The sequence below is a fragment of the Topomyia yanbarensis genome, chromosome 2 (assembly GCF_030247195.1).
Source record: "Topomyia yanbarensis strain Yona2022 chromosome 2, ASM3024719v1, whole genome shotgun sequence".
Lineage (NCBI taxonomy): Eukaryota > Metazoa > Arthropoda > Insecta > Diptera > Culicidae > Topomyia > Topomyia yanbarensis.
The window spans coordinates 367,798,595-367,817,241 of NC_080671.1; the positions used below are offsets into that span (position 1 = coordinate 367,798,595).

General features: G+C 35.8%; 1 protein-coding gene across 4 annotated transcripts in view; it reads right to left on the reverse strand.

The window, feature by feature from the left end:
* LOC131684460 (uncharacterized) overlaps positions 1-18,647 on the reverse strand; it is a 374,204-nt gene that overhangs the window by 330,453 nt on the left and 25,104 nt on the right. The gene's annotated exons all lie outside the window — the stretch shown is intronic.

The following is an 18,647-nucleotide window of genomic DNA, read 5'->3' on the forward strand; positions in this document are numbered from 1 at the left end:
GGTCTTAGGAGCGATGCTTCTTGGAGTCACAATTTTAGCTTGCCATTTTGAGGGTTAAAACAGCCAATCCCAGGTTTCAGAAGATCCACGCAATTCTGATCCGCGCAACAAGCGGATCGGAGACTACCCCGACATATTCAACCCTATTTGATGGTACATATACCCAAAATTCCGAAGCTTATCGGGGCGTATTTGCGATATTTCTGTCGCGGTCGAATATCGATCCGTCAGAATTTTTAATAAAAATGTAAAAAAAACAATAAATTCAAACACTTTTTGTCTTTCGCCCGGAACAAGATCACGTAAGACCCGGTGGACGAGCATAGGAAAACCTTGAGTCGGGGAGCCGATATTGTTTCGACATCCATCTCACCTTGTGATGAACTAATGTCAGGGGAAGTTACACAGGTATATTGTTCAGTGCATGCTGGTACCAGGGTCGTTCAGCAAGTCCTTAGAAAAAGATGTAAAAACACAGTTTTTTTTAATTTTTTTTTATTTCTCAATATCCATTCAGCTCTACACAATTTTACAAACGTTTTTCCAAAATGTTTATCCTGTTCAAAGAATAGCATTTCGGAAGTTCTGCAAAATACTCCTTCGTTTGAGCAATGACGTCCTCCTTGGTAGTGAACCGTTGTCCGCCAAGCCCGTTTCTTCGTTTCTGGAGTGTAGTAGTGTATCCAAGTTTCGTCCACAGTGACAACATATCGACCCTGCGTCGATCCGGTTGGATTGCGATAGGAGAGCGTCAACATAACCACTACACGATTGAGCTTATTCTCTTCTGAGAACAAACGCGGCACCCCCTAGACTATTGTTCATGCAAAATGATTTCACGAGTAGACACCTAAACTGGGCGTCATGAACGATGTTCATCTTTTGTGGATGAATACCACGTTTAAACTCATGCACCCAATTATAAACCGTCGTAAACACAGGTGCAAATGTGCCATGAACTGCATCCAACGCGGCTTTGATTTTTTCCGGTTTAAGCCTTTCAAATGGAGATGTTTGATAACAGCCCCAAACTCGCTTTTTTCCATTGTTATGGACAAACAAATGTTGTTGACTTTAATCGACAATAGAAATTGACCAACGCTATGAATCCAGCTGAAACTAAACAGACAGCTCTCCTATCGATAGTTAAATACCGGCAATATGGGTATCAAAATTTTTGGAATTCCATCAGTAGTCTGTATGTCGTCAGTCTTTATAGAATTAGTAGAACGTATTTTGATTTTGTCCGACGTTTCGGTGCTGTTTAGTACCATCTTCAGGGAAAACTGGTTTTATTATGGTTATTAGTATGATGTTCGTAATTTTACATTTAACATATTGTTGTACTTACAAAATAGTTCGTTCTTTGTCTGAATGCTTTTTGAAGCTAACTGTCTGGTTTGTTGTTTGGTGGTACATCTGTATAAATCTAATAAATTCTATGTTAATTGCAGGTTGGTTTAAATTTTATAATGTTTCTTACAAGTTTTTCGAATTTGGCTCTATATTTGAATCTATCTAATTTCGCTTGCCTGATAGCGCCCTATACTGTATGCAATGGCGGGATGATTTTAGGTATCGATGAGTATCGATAAGTTTGACGTTGTGTTTTGGCTGTTTTGAGTGAGAGAAAGAAATGGATATACTACCCGAGGTAACGCTATTTTCTAGTGTGTGTGTTTTAGCATATGTAGTATATCAGCGTACGCTGTATGGAGGCCATCTACATCTACTCGTCTGTTTACCGTGTTGGGTGTGTTGTAAATGTGGCACATTTCCAAATAAGGAAGTGCAGCTGTGTGAAATGTGCGATCTATTATCGTTGTGTGATCAAAATCAAATCGGTGTTCTGTGTCTATACAATGTTCGATCAGTGCAGTTTTACCTCTTAACTCCTCAAAATGATGTGTGTCTGCATTGGTTTGAATGAGTTGTTCGAGTTTGTTCACATTTGTTCTGTGGCCTGCTAATCTAGTTTTAAGTTTATGTTAAATGTTAAATTACGAACATCATACTAATAACCATAATAAAACCAGTTTTTCCTGAAGATGGTGCTAAACAGCACCGAAACGTCGGACAAAAATAAAAATACGTTCTACTAATTCTATAAAGACTGACTAAGCCGTCAAAAATAAATAAAAAATCACATCAAACCGTCACAGTCGAACTCTATTTATAATAACTTGTGTATATAACGGTATCCAGACAGCTTACTAGGAAAAACACTGCTTCACTGGTCGAATAACGGCAAACTCGCAGAAAAACAAAAGGAAGGAAAAAATACTGAAACTTCGATGAGGCGGAAAATGCGCAAGATAACGTTGGCGGCGGATGAACACTACTCTTTTTAACGATACACTGCATGGATTTGAAAGATAGAGCGATCGGTCCGAGAGTCACAGAACGAATGGGTGATGTAGCATCCGTACCGAGTTACAAAAATTTTATAAGAAGGTAAGTCGCTCGCATAAAAACTATGTGCCACAAGCCGACATGTTCAGAAACACTAACGAATACCTTTTCACGACCGATTGTGAGGTATTCGATCGGTGTATTATGACGAACATCTAAACAGCGAAGCAGTACGCAACGAGAGTATAGCAAGAATCAGTCTGGAGACGTGCGCAGCTGACGATAGATTACCGTCACCAGATCTATCTAAGATGCATGAGAAGATCGGACGGTTGAGGAATGATAAATCCGCTGCAAACCATGATTAACTGCCACGTGAGCTGCTGAAACATGGATGAGAGGTATTGGCAAGAGAACTCCTTTGGGTGATTTTGAAGATCTGGAAGGAGGAGATTTTACCGGGGAATTTAATGGAGGGAGTAGTACGTCCTATCTATAAAAAGGGTATAGCAAACTTGACGCCTGAAAACTGTCCCACACCAGTTCTTCTTTTCTTTTATTTGAATCATCTGTCGTTTAGAAGATCATCGAAGGCGCCGATGCATGATTGGATGATTCACCTCTCTGACGTAGGTGAAAGGCACTCAGTGCGGTGCGAACAGAGGCCGACGAAAAATACATAAAAAATACAAAAGTATTTTAGAAATCAGTTGTGAAAACTTTTAAATGCACTACCACTTTTGCTTTGTTGAAAAAATACACATTAAATGACTTTTCGTGTATAAGAAGTGACTTTTATTCTGATTTTGCTTCTAACTTAGACACCACCCCATCTCATCCTTCTCCAACTTGACCATCACTCGTTTATTCCACATCTGGGTTCAACCTCTTTCACCGGCCCTGTGTAAAACCAATGCGTGAGTGATGTTTCAATTTTATCTCTCTATGATCGTTATTTTTCAACAGCTCAGTAATGGGTTTGAGGTCCATCATTTTTAGTGATGAAACAAAAAGAATGATTAAGATTTTATGAATGATTGTAAAAATTATTTTAGTGACTAGATATTATTAAAAACAAAACACTAATTAGCCATTTAAACCAATTTTAATACTTTTGACTGAAATTCATGGAACCGAACTGCATGGAAATTCATGCAGTCCGATTTCCTTGTATCGGAAACAGGAAATGGTGTGCAGGGTGCTGCAACACTAGTTTCTATAACTCACTGTTTGATCACGTGTTTATGCAATCTAACCAGAGAATAACAAGTATCCTGCATTGCAAAATCGCACAGATAAAAACTATTTATATATAACGCAGTATGTGATGCAATTCTGTGGAAGTTGACTGGTGGAAAATAAAATTCCGCAAATGCATTTCTGTCCTGGTTGTGAAACATAATAACACAGAATCGCGAGCAGTGTTATATTGTGTCCATTATAATGCGTATAAATTGCAAAACGGAGAATACTGTCAAGTTGTGTAATAAATTAGCATAAGCCACTGCTGGTAGACTATCTCCTTATTATGGGTTTGCGTATTATAGATAAATTGGCTTTCAAAGTATTGTTAGGTTAGTCTTCCCTCTATCGTTGCTATTTAAATTTATGTAATATAATATTTGAGAGAACAGTTATTTAAATTTAAAATCAACTCGGAACGTCACCGTGTGAATCAAAACACAGCTGTACCAGATATAATTTGAATCACCCATGCTAAAATTTACAAACACCAGTTATGTATCAGAATAACTCGGAGCTTGAAAACAGACTGCGGGAAGTTCACCATAAAACAACCAGTCACAATGAGTTCATTTGAAACCGCAAAATAGTAAACCAGCAGACCACCCCCGTAGGACACCACAACAAAAGGGCTTAGTCACGAAGTTTTACCACTGGGATGTAAACATTGGTATCGATTTGCTCAAGAAGCATACACTCAGACAAACAATATAGTGAACTTCAGTAAAAATCATAAAATGCTTGCATGAAATTGAAACGAATAACGTATGCAATAATTAATATTAAAATAAACATAAAACTCGAACTAATCTGATGAAAGCATAGTTTTGTCACCATTTCATGCATCAAAAGATAAGTCTTATGAATTTCGCTGTACGTTTTGTCTGAGTGTCTACAACTCGTTACAGCTGCCCGGCACGTCAATCGATCGATAGTGGTTCAATTTTCCATTTCCCATATCGTTGTTGGCACCAGAGACACACGCGCTTCGGTGAAAAATGGAAATATTGTTATCCTGGCACGTTCTTGTGCAGAGATGCGTAATAAAGCCAACGCTATTCAGGTCGGTTTAGTGTCGTCGAAAAGGCTGCTTTAGCAAACAAGTCTCGTTTGTTGTTTTGTTCGGGTGGACCGTGAAATGCATTCAATTTAGCGTGGAGAAAAAAATATACGTGCTCAATGTACTGCCTTGCGTTTCATAAAGCTAGCTTTACTAACACATCGCCTATATGTAGGGCCATCGGCGTAGTTTTACGTTTCCATTCATCCAATCGGGGTGAATTATCAGTACCGATCGAATTTTTAATGCATAATGTCAACAAATTACAATCAAGCACATTTCTTTTGAAATTTGGGGGAAGCGAATTTATCAATACTTTTGTACGTTATTATGTATCCTTTCAATGACATTCTGTAATTTTTCTATGCAAAAATATCGACAAGCTACTCGGTGACGAAGCTGTTTGTAGAACATCTGTGGAAAAAACAGGATTTGCGGTGATAACTGCCATTCAAAAACTACTTAACCGCTTTATTTAAAACTGTACATACATATTCTGTGTATAAAGTACCTAATCCCTACGGTTCGAGAAAATTTTTCAGTTAAAGGGTTTTTTTCTCATAAAATGGCGGAATTTTTCGTGAAAAATGACTATTTTTATTTCAAATGAGTAAAAAACCCCTAACTAAAAAATTATCTCGGAAACTCAACGTAGGGGTTAGGTACTTTAAACATAGAATGTGTATGCAAATTTTAAAATTATTCGATTAAGTAGTTTTTGAATGGCAGTTAACACAGCAAATCATGTTTTTTTCAGAGACGTTCTACGAAAACTTCGTCATCGATTCGCTTGTATGGAAAAATTACAGAATGTTATTGAAATGATACATCATAATGTATAAAAATTTTGATCAACTCGCTTCACCCAAATTTCTAAAAGAATTCACAAAAAATGTTTTTTTTTCACGTTGAAACCCTTAAACGAAACAAAATGAATGAGCTGAAAAATAAATGGTATGAACAAAATGAATAAAATGAAGAAATGAATAAAATTCTTAAAATGCATAAATTGAAAAAAGGACTAAGTTGAATAAACTGAATAAATTATTAACAAAATTAATAAAATGAACGAAATGAATAGAAACATTGAAATGGATTCAATGGTGGAATTGAATCAAATGAATAGAATAATAATGAGAAACGAAATGAATAAAATTAATAAAGTGGAAATGGATGAATTAATAATATGAGACGAAAAAATGAAACAAAATGAATGATATTGAATAAAATAAATAAATGAATACAATGTATAAAATGAATTAAATGAACTAAATTTAACAACGTGATATAAAGTTTTTTGTCTTGAATTATCCCGTGAAACATATACAACATCATACATTCTTTTTTTTTTATTTTTTAACGACATTCAATAAGCTAGAGATTACTGAGCAGGGAAAGTAATATAAATTTAGAGCCATATTACTCAAGCGAGACCAAGGAGGTGAAATATACAGATAGGAAAACTAGAAGTGGCTGGGTCATTATAAACAGGCTTAAAATCTTATGGACTATTCTTTTGTCTTCTGCTGGCAGGAGTCAAGCTTAGCCAGCATTACTACGAATCGCTCAAGTCTACGAACATGTCGCATGGTGAAGACAGACTTATCCCTCTTTACCGTGAGTTATCTTTTCTCCTGTGGTTGATATACTAACAGCTACCTGAAAATCTAGTTCCAAAAGCATTCTCAGCGGATTATAGGAAGCCAGTGGGCTATTCGGTGCACGCTGTCCTGACAGTTGCCTTCCGTTTGCCAACAATCTGCAAGCTAAATTTTTCTTTTTCCTGTCATTATCTGTCCTCGCTTCACTTTCCGTGAAACGGTCTCAGCTACTCTGATGTTGGAATTAGTCCCTCTTGTGCCTTTTATTCTTCCTTATAGAAAGTCTAATAGTGTTTCTCCATGTTTCAATTGTTAATCAAATAATAGTTCTTTAGAAAAAACCCTGTTTTAATCCAACCTGCCAGGCAATTGTGTCTTTCTCATTTCTCGAAACTGTTATCTAATAATCAATATAATTGTGGAAATGTCTGTTACATGCTTACTACACTTTACACCTACACGGAATGGCTCACCAGCCAGGAACCTGATGAGTTACGTGTCGAAGGTGACACACTTGAAACAAAATAAAATAGCATTCTTAGATAGCCTAATCAGTATAAGCTCAATGTTGTCTTCCTGCAAACAACTTTTTCATGCATGGGTGTGTGTGTGAGGAGGGTGAAAACCTATGAATGAAACACTCCCCAGCGTAATTTGGTATACCTTGTGATATAGTGGTGGTCTAAAGATGATGTGGTTGAGGGGGGGGGGGTGTACGAGGGATGGATAGGGTAGTGGTCTGAGGGGTGATCTAAGAGGGGTTTTAATGGGGGGGGCTTTCTCCGTACACGCCTAGCTACGCCCCTGTTAAACTCCAAAAACCCTATGCTAGTCGAAAAAAATTGGGTTGACGATTTTCAGTGATTGCATTACCTTTCTATATGAGAAGGGCAAAAATGTGCGAACATCCAAAAAAGTCAATCTTTTTCAATTTTTTTTCGAGATTGGATCAAATATCGATAATTTTAATTTTGCAACTATTTTAAAAAGTTTTGCATGAATTTGATATCATAGTGGTACCATGAGAAATTTCAGTGTGGTCGCACTCTTAAACCCTTAAATTCTTAAAAAATTTAAAATTTCAAATAAATCCTAATTTTTATCCTATATTTTCAAGAAATTTTAAATGTAAATCTATGACAATTTTATCAAAATTTAAAAAAAATGTTTAAAATCTAGAATTTCAGGTGCATGCATTTTGTGCGCAGGACACGTACGTGGTTAAACGCAGGTTTTGGTTTGTTCCAAACTTTTGAGTGGGTAATTTCCCTTTCGGTTATTTTCGAGTGGGCATCCACGTGATCCCTGGGCCGTCGAGAGCCGCGTTGGGCCCCAAGGCTTGTATTACTGCCGGGCCCTTTTATACCTAAGCTCTCTAGTTCAGTATGTGAGTCCGTGGTTTCTATTAGTCTCCGGTTGACTCATATTGCCACATCCACAGATAGCGTGCCAGACATGTGAATTTCGATAGCTTCTTATTCCGTGGTATCCGAATCGGGTAAAACTGCCATAGCTACGAGTTTTTCAATTTGTTGGTACTCAGGAATCAGGAATAAGTAGCATCTAGCTCAAATGGTACGTTCCTCATGTTGATTGGAGATTCGTGCCTTGCCTTTTCATGATTTCCCTGATGGGAAGGATTGGGACAGTGGTAAGGTTAGGGATAAGGAATATACCCAAGAGACCACGAAGCATTATTTAATGGCTTTAGACATGTTCTATATTTGCATACTAAACATATTCTTTACGGCTTCATAGTTCTATAGAGATCATTAAAGCACACTTAGTGATAAAAAAGGCGAAACAGTGTGCCAGAATAGAGCTAGTTCAGAAGCACCTCTTCTTTCGTTTGGCATGTCGACTGATTAAATAGATGATTTAGTGCCTATAGAAATGGGATTCGATCCGCAGTCGAAAACCTCGTCTTAATTTGGTATACGCGTTTGATCACTGATCTATGAGAAGATTTGCAAGTATAGTTGGTTTAATCCAAACTCTACCTAAATGTTTGGTTGAAATTACACAAACGTCTATTGTGGATTGTATTTGCAATTGTTTTTTTTCGAAAAATCGCGCAGAATTTAAATTTTGATTTTAAGTTTATTGCATCATCAATTATTAAATGAAGGCATACGAGTTTTGGTAACTATTGGAACGGATTCGTATATTTGAACGGCGCCGGTGATTGAGTGGAAAGCGTGACCGCCACCCATTCTAGTTGGCCTGGGTTCAATCCCAACCGAGGTCGTTGAGATTTATCTGAGGTGAAAAAATCTGTGGTGACGTCTTCCTTCAGAAGGGAAGTAAAGCCGCCGGTCTCCAGTCCATGAATTGATGGATCGATATCTAGTCCAGATAGTGGAGTCACCTTTCTGGCGTCGATAACGAAGAATTAGAATACAACTTCTATACTTACTATCAAATATCCTCCCGTGATACTTGCGGAGTGCACAGTAGTATATACACCCAAAACGTACCCGGTAAGATTCGCTTACATTAATGCAATAAATACGAGCGAAAATTGCTAGCGTTCTGGTAATGTGCGAAAATTGCAAGAAGCTTTCTTGCATGCAATACAAGAAACAGAAAATGCGAATTTTGCCTATGTATTAACGATGTATGTGTATTGGTGACCAATATGAGTTAGAAAAAAGACTGTTGGCATTGAAAAATGTACCCCGCACAAACAGATCGCTAAGCAATTCTTTATCCACCCAACCATACTATCAGATAGTAATAAGTGGATAAACTCATATATAAACTATTGGATGATTTCACGATTAATGAAAAAAAGTAAAACACGCAGCCAGATTTGAACTCACGTCCTTGCGCATCATAGCGCTAACTATATGCACTGATATATCCTTACACATGAGAACAGCACGTTAAAACTCGTACAATCGTCACATCCGCAATTTGATGCTGTCTCGTGTGTAATGAATAAACCACAAAACTGCGTTTGATGATGTTAGTGAGGAATGAATAAAAAGTAGACAGAAAATAAAAACTCGCCGTGCGTTGCTATACCAACCAGCATAGGCACGTGAATGTGGTGGTAATCCTTTAACATGGTGTTGAAGAAACGTATGTACGTATAGAGAGAGATGAAGTGATTTTATATGCTTGCAACAATTGCAAGCGGCTTTAACTGCAAAATTGCAAGCGATGCTAACATTATTTGCAAATGATTGTCGCTTGCAATTATTGCAAGAGATTTTTGTTTTGAGTGTACGGCCTCTAGAAAAAGCAAGTATCGGACTAGTATCCCTTTCCTTTACTTTCGCGATCTACGTTCGGGCCTGGCCGGCGCCGGTATTGATCAATAAACACTTTAGAATTTACAGAAGTTGCACATTGAAAGATGTGTTTCGCTACTCCCAGGCATTAATTATCTACTGATTCCCTGTGCAGCTTCGGCTAGTCCCGATCGATAACGGAGTAGCAGCCAGGGGTGGTTGCACAAGCTCAAGCTCAAAGGCATTGAGATATAATGTGCGTGTTTGTGATTTTTTGCAGAATATTTAATTAATCTAATACCTATTGATATTGAAGGCGACCTCAAATATATGAGGTATTCTTGTAGTGGGTCGGTGGTTGTACGATAGAGCTATAACCTTCAATCTGCAGAGCTTAAAAAAGTTTACATCAATGGATGTAATAGAAATATGTATAAATAGAAGCAGATAATTGTTTCTCTAAATAATCTGCTAATCGGTGGGAGATGGTTTGTATACTCACATGTACTAGTGTAGATATGGACACAAAACGTCCTTGTTCAAAATTGTAGAGCGAAGATTGCTATTTCACAAACATTTACACATATTTACAATGGAAATGCTAACTTACATCTTAGCTAGAGTTTTAAATTAGAGCTTATGGTTACTTGGGTAACGACACAAAACAATTAAAACAGAGCATTCTGCACCCCCGGAAGGATGCTGAACGATCTGCAGGTGATACAATAGCAGGAAAAATACTTCCAACCCCCGGAGGGATTTATAGTTTTTATTTTAACGGTGAGCATATTCCGTCATCCATTTTAATCGCCGGTTAATTAAGGTCAGTCTACCTTCTCATCTCGCCCAGAGCAGAAACTAAAAATCGTTCCGCTATAGATACACGGCAAAAACAACCGCAGACGAATTGTGTTGCTGTTGGTTTTTGGAAATGTCCTGTAAGACCAGCTACTCGGGGAGTGAAACAATTACGAAATGTACAGATCTTGAAGAAGTTAACGCCCTGCAAATGCACCATATCAAACAATCAACACAGTCGCTTGTTTCGCAGACGACAGCTGCCACGTTAACAACATCATCTCCGCAGGGCTCTAGAGAGATGTGCTTATACGAATTATCTCCACACGCCCCTGACATCGTGATTAACAAATGTATGTCAAGACACGGAGAAGTGGATTACATAAGAGCTGTAACTTCACATTTTCCCGGGAGTCCCTAACTTGGGACTTGGGAAAATGGGACGTTTCATCAGACAATATTGGTTATGCAACCATGGTAGATTCTTATGCGCGAATTCTATAAAAAGACACTGCACCACGGAAAACTTCGTGCAAAAGCAGCTAAGAAAAGCTCACCTACTAACCGTAAACAGCATACCGCTATCTTATGCCAAACCACAAACGGCTACAAAACCAATATCTACGGATCTGACAGGAACAAATATTCACTCAGCAACAATCACGCCCACTGTCTCCACGCCAACAACCGGCACCATCAGCAAAGAGGCGAACGTAGAAGAGGACGGATGGGTTTGTCCGTGCCCTCGCATTTCTGTTTGACGCTTTCTACGAAAATACTTTGAATTGGCTTCTCAATATTTTGTAGTGTATTCCGTTGATTCAAGCAATAAAACTAGTTTTATAAACTTGTACACTAAGTAGACAACTTCCTTGAGAACATTTATTTTAACAAGTACTCTATCAAATAAAATTTTCATTTTTTACGCTTTTATCATAAAACAATTTAATAGGGCGAATGATTACAAAGAAATTACTATTGCTTTTTTATTGCTCTTCTATGAAAACCGGACGTGTTCGCCTATCTTCCGGGTAAAAACTCGGGCCCCCTAATACGACCCGGGCCCCAGGGCAATTGCCCTGGCTGCCTCCCCCTCTCATCGGGCCTGCAGTGATCCGCTGGCCCAGGATGAGTTCTCGACGAGATTTATTTTATTTTATTTATGTTCGATTAACACTCCCACCACCATGCCTCAAAAAAAGTCGGTACGGTATTCGCTGTATCTCAGCAGTCGCTTGACTAATTTGGACAATTTTGGTATCAATGGATTTTTTGGACTCTTTAGATTACTTTGAATTAGTTTAAATTTAAATTTGACCACAATTGATCTTTTTACGACAAAAAAAGTCGGAGCAAGTACTACAAAAATCGGAAATTTTCAATATTTGCGAAGAACATAAAATCTAGCGCGATGACCTACGCATATTATTATGTTAAATTCTTTGGATTGATGTAGGCAACCAATTTCTAGCAGATTGTTCATAATTTCTTATGAAAGGAACTACAATATCTTCACGAAATTGCATACAATACAGAAAATGACAATTTTCGGAAATAATTCAAATTCCATAGCGATGACATGCATATATTATATTGTCAAAATGTCAAATTCATAGTTTTTAATTCAATGAACTACAAAATCTTCACAAAATCACGTATTTTACAGAACATTTCTTTATTATCCATTGTAACTTGAAATTTTGACAATAAATATCGCATTTTATAATGCTAAAAGATTCTCATGTATTCAGTAGACAAGTCTCGAGAACATTGTTTATAGTTTTTAATTCAATGAACTACAATATCTTCACAAAATCACGTATTTTACGGAACATTTCTTTATTTTCCATTGTAACTTGAAATTATCACAATGAATATCGCATTTCATTATATCAAAATGTTCGCATTTATGTGTTAGACGTGTTTTCAGAACATTATTCATAGTTTGAAAATCACTGAACTACAATAGCTTCACAAAATCACGTATTCCATAGAACATTTCTTTATTTTCCATTGTAACTTGAAATTTTCACAATAAATATCGCATTTTATGATGCTAAAATATTTGCATTTACGAAATAGACAAGTTTCGAGAAGATTGTTCATACGTTTTAATTCAATGAACTACAATATCTTCACAAAATCACGTATTTTACGGAACATTTTTATATTTTCCATTGTAACTTGAAATTTTCACAATAAATATCGCATTTTATGACGCCAAAATATTTGCATGTACGAAATAGACAAGTTTTTGGTACATTGTTTATAGTTTTAAATTCAATGAACAACAATATCTTCACAAAATCACGTATTTTACAGAACATTTCTGTATTTTCCATTGTAACTTGAAATTTTTACAAAAATTATCTCATTTTATGATGCTTAAATATTCGCGTTTACGAAATAGACAAGTTTCTAGAACATTGTTTATAGTTTTTAATTCAATGAACTACAAAATCTTCAGAAAATCACGTATTTAAAGGGACCTTTTATATTTTCCTTTGTAACTTGAAATTTTCACAATGAATATCGCATATTATAACGCTTAAATATTCGCATTTACGAAATAGACAAGTTTTAAGAGCATTGTTTATAGTTTTTAATTCAATGAACTACAATATCTTCACAAAATCACGTATTTTACGGAACATTTCTTTATTTTCCATTCTAACTTGAAATTTTTACAATTTTATGATGCTAAAATTTTCGCATTTATGAAGTAGACAAGTTTCTAGAACATTGATAATAGTTTTTATTTCAATGAACTACATTATCTTCAGGAAATCGAGTATTTCACAGAACATTTCTTTATTTTTCATTGCAACTTGAAATTTACGCCATCTATATGATATCAAAATGTTCGAATTTATGTGATGGACAAGTTCCTGGAATATTATTCAGTTCTTTATTCAATTAACTACAATATCTTCACATATTTGCGTATTATACAGAATTTTCCTTTATTTTTCATTGTAACTTTAAATTTTCACAGGGAACATTGCAAACTCTAATACAAAATGTTCACATTCACATGTCCTAGAGAACATTTCTTTATTTTCTATTGTAACTTAAAATTTTCACAATGAATATCGCATTTTTTATGCTAAAATGTTCTTATTTACGAAACAGACAAGTTTCCAAAACATTGTTTTTAGTTTTAAATTCAATGAACTACACAATCTTTACAAAATCACGTCTTTTACAGAATTTTTTTTTCTCCATTGTAACTTGAAATTTATTTAATCAATATCGCAACATTTTTATATCTAAATGTTCGAATTTATGTGATACTCAAGTTTGTGGAACATTGTCCGTATATTTGAATTCAATAAAATACACAATCTGCACAACATCACGTATTTTACAGAACATTTTTTTCATGGGTAGCTTGAAATTTTTACAATGAATAATGCTACGACACCAAAATGTTTGTACATATATGGTAGCCAAGTTTGTAGAACATTGTTGATTGAATTTAATTTAATTTGAACTACAATGTTTTCAAAATAATGAAATGTTCTGTAAAATACGTGATTTTGTGAAGATATTGTAGTTCATTGAATTAAAACCTATGAACAATCTTCTCGTAACTTGTCTATTTCGTAAATGCGAATATTTTAGCATTATAAAAAGAGATAATTATTGTGAAAGTTTAAAGTTACAATGGAAAATAAAGAAATGTTCCGTAAAATATGTGAATTTGTGAAGATATTGTAGTTCATTGAATTTAAAACTACAAACAATGTTTTGGAAACTTGTCTGTTTCGTAAATAAGATTATTTTAGCATCATAAAATGCGATATTCATTGTGAAAATTTCAAGTTACAATGAAAAATAAAAAAATATTCCGTAAAATATGTGATTTTGTGAAGATATTGTAGTTCATTGAATTAAAAACTATAAACAATGTTCTCAAAACTTGTCTACTGAATACATGAGAATATTTTAGCATTATAAAATGCGATATTCATTGAGAAAACTTCAAGTTACAATAGAAAATAAAGAAATGTTCTGTAAAATATGTGATTTTGTTAAGATATTGTAGTTCATTGAATTAAAACCTATGAACAATGTTCTCGAAATTTTTCTGCTTAATACATGAGACTATTTTGGCATTATAAAATGCACTATTCATTGTGAAAATTTAAAGTTACAATGGAAAATAAACAAGTGTTCTGTAAAATAGGTGATTTTGTGAAGATATTGTAGTTCATTGAATTAAAAACTATAAACAGTGTTCTCGAAACTTGTCTGCTGAATACATGAGAATATTTTAGCATTATAAAATGCGATATTCATTTGAAAATTTCAAGTTGCAAAATAAAGAAATGTTTTGTAAAATATGTGATTTTGTGAAGATATTGTAGTTCATTGAATTAAAAACTATAACCATGTTCTCGAAACTTGTCTATTTCGTAAATGCAAATATTTAAGCGTTATAATATGTGATATTCATTGTGAAAATTTCAAGTTACAAAGGAAAATATAAAAGGTCCCTTTAAATACGTGATTTTCTGAAGATTTTGTAGTTCATTGAATTGAAAACTATAAACAATGTTCTAGAAACTTGTCTATTTCGTAAACGCGAATATTTAAGCATCATAAAATAAGATAATTATTGTGAAAATTTCAAGTTACAATGGAAAATAAAGAAATGTTCTGTAAAATACGTGATTTTGTGAAGATATTGTAGTTCATTGAATTAAAACGTATGAACAATCTTCTCGAAACTTGTCTATTTCGTAAATGCAAATATTTTAGCATCATAAAATGCGATATTTATTGTGAAAATTTCAAGTTACAATGGAAAATAAAGAAATGTTCTATGGAATACGTGATTTTGTGAAGATATTGTAGTTCAGTGATTTTAAAACCATGAATAATGTTCTGCAAACACGTCTAACACATAAATGCGAACATTTTGATATAATGAAATGCGATATTCATTGTGAAAATTTAAAGTTACAATGGAAAATAAAGAAATGTTCTGTAAAATACGTGATTTTGTGAAGATTTTGTAGTTCATGGAATTAAAATCTATGAACAATGCTCTTGAAAATTGTCACTCGCATATATACGAACATTTTGACAATATAATATATGCGTGTCATCGCTATGAAATTTGAATTATTTCCGAAAATTGTCATTTTCTGTATTGTATGCAATTTTGTGAAGATATTGTAGTTCCTTTCATAAGAAATTATGAACAATTTGCTAGAAATTGGTTGCCTACATCAATCCAAAGAATTTAACATAATAATATGCGTAGGTCATCGCGCTAGATTTTAAGTTCTTCACAAATATTGGAAATTTTGTCGTACTTGCTCCGACTTTTTTTGTCGTAAAAAGATCAATTGTGGTCAAATTTAAATTTAGTCTAATTCAAAGTAATCTAAAGAGTCCAAAAAATCCATTGATACCAAAACTGTCCAAATTGGTCAAGCGACTGCTGAGATACAGCGATTTGAAAATGCTGTACCGACTTTTTTTGAGGCATGGTTGTTCGTGTAAATAAAACTGGCACGGTTGGAGGAGTGTTAAATTAGCCATTCCTTATATAGTAAGCACACCTTTTCAGTTTTAATTTGTTGCAGTTAGTAAAATTGCCAAGTTATCATGTGTTGAATTAAGTTTTCCATGAAGAGAAAATTACATGGTTATTGCACTGAAACAAATATTGCATTACAGGAGTCATAAAACTTGCCATGTTTTTTCGCATTCTGTACTAATATTAATTCTCCAAACTTGCCTTCAATCTGCATTTTCAAACCAACGCGAAGATTTGCCGATACTTAAGTATCAGAGGGACGATAAACAAATAATTCTAATTAGAATGGGCCTCGCTCAGCGAAATTCGATGAAGTCACAGTACACTATGAGCATAAGCATAAGAGATCGCCCGTAGTTGCTACTCCGTTATTGACCAAAACCAAATTAGGTTGCGAAATGTTCATTGGAACAACATGCTTGGGAATAACATGATGAGCCACATTGTACAATCTATTCTGATCCCTGCATGCTGATCAATACCGACGCCGGCCACGTCCGTATGCAGATCTTCTGGGAAAGAAACGAATGTTAGTCCGATACATGTTGCTACTAGAGACCGAGGAATTCTCTGCATCTCCACATGTATCACGGGAAGGGGATAGTTGTTAGTAAGTGTGCTAATAGCGTTATCATGTAATAATTGCTCTGGGCAGCCGGCTGCCGAGAATTTGGGAAATTTATCATTTGTTATATTAATACGATTAGCAAAATAAGCAACTTGAGCTCTGGATAGCCGGCTATAAGGAGCACTGCTTAAATTTTTTAATATGTTCAATCACGCGACGAATTTTTTCGTGGTTTCTATCGTGTCGGTACTGATTTTACCCGGCGATGATTTGAATAAAATGAGGAATCTTATACAGAAGGTTCATCAGACTCTTCCATAGGTGTCGCGGAGTTGGTGGTTTGGAAGGGAACATGGTCTAGGATTCGCTCCAAGCAAGCGATGCGACCTGTAAATCATAGTTTATTAGGTAGTTGTTTAGTTATTTTTCGAGAATATCGCTCGAAAAAGAAGATCTTGATTAATTTTTGGTTCTTTTTAAACTCTGGGTAGCCAGCTACCGAGAGTATCCTATGTTTTCCAAACAAAAGCAATTTCAACTCCACACAGCCGATCGTGGGAGTACCGCCTAGAAAAGCCAATCCCATCTGCGTAATGGGCCGGATCACTATTTATTGCGACATTATTTAGACTAACCTCGCTATACCTTCTCTACGATATATTTTTTGGGTTGCAAACTACCGAGTGATAACACGTTATACAGAAAAAGAGTTATGATAGCTCGAGATGTTACAAATCAACGAAAGTATTTCCTATTTTTAACTTCGGATTGTTTGTGAAATACACGTATACGAACGACTAAATCAAACATTGAAGGGAAATACAGAGGATCGTCAACCTGATGCACGAGCCTGTTACCAACAACGGAACTTGAAACTAGATTCACCAAAACAGACGCGGCGAATTCCCAGTACGTACCGACCCGCGATCATCGTTACTAGTCAACTTAAAGCCTTATCGGAGCTGACCCCGAACAATTATTCATTTCTACGGCACTGCTTCCTCGGCTAGATCCGTTCGCACCCTCTCACACTGCCACTATCTGCAGAAGGCTGACAGCACCCAGTCGTCGCCGGTCCAAGGACCAAGTGTCATCAACTGACTCAGACTCGCTTGGGTGCATAAGATAGAATTGAAAGCGAAGCAATGAACATGACAGCAAACACTTATTCTTCGTGCTGACATAACTGAAGGTAATTGCCAACCGGTCCCCAATCCCTCTTGCGAATTGTCAATTCTCAAACCTTATGCATCATTCCACTCAAATGAGGCTATGTGTTTTCCCTAAGCACATTGAATGCTCTTTGGATCAGTTCCCCCGTTGGTAAAACAAACCCTAAACAAACATTAGTTTGCTCAGTCCAAAGAAAAGTTTGCGACCGGCAGATACGTGTACCCTTACAGTGCCATCACATCAACGAACACCCAAAATTTACGCGTGATGAAATATCTGCAATCCCGAATATAAAAGAATCAAAACCTCTACAAAACCTAAGAAAGTAAAAAAACAGTTGAATATCCAAGGCGGCTCATTTTCAAAGATAGCACCACCGATGAAAAACCCAATAAAAAATAGGTGACAAGGGATGCGGACGAAATAGCTGAGCACCGACCGACTGGTTTGCCACCAATTTTTCGGGCGAAGAATTTTGGGGCGACACCTGGTGGTTGCTAGTCGCTGGTGAAACGCCAATTATGCGAATATGCCAATTTTTCTTATTGCCGTATTTTTCACTTTTCGGATCGAACTTTTTTTCTCTGAAAAACCATTTTTCACTATTTTTAGAATGTACACTCTGTTTCTAGATGTTTTCTGTGCACTTTTATTATCCTTGCATCGGGAATCGACGGCCCGTATTGCGAGGAAAAGTTTTTTTATTTTTCATTTGCCGGAATTCGATTTTCACAAGCTGTCACCACTCGCGTCAGTCGAAAATATACCGAAAAATGCTTTTACTTATAAAAGTGGCTTACCACTTCACTTTGTATAAACACTAAATACGCGTCAATTTCTTGAACACATATGCATGGTAAAGAATCGAAAGTCCGATTTTAATGCTGGTATGATTGTAGTACTCGAATTATAAATGAGCAGGGCTTCCAGATGGGAAAAATGGTCTCGGTATGTACCGCTTTGCTCCTGTCATTCTGAAATAGGTATTGGAAAATCGGTAGAGCTAACACCTACTATATCCCGAGACTAAGTGGTTTGCATGAGGTGATTGGGCCATATGCAGAAA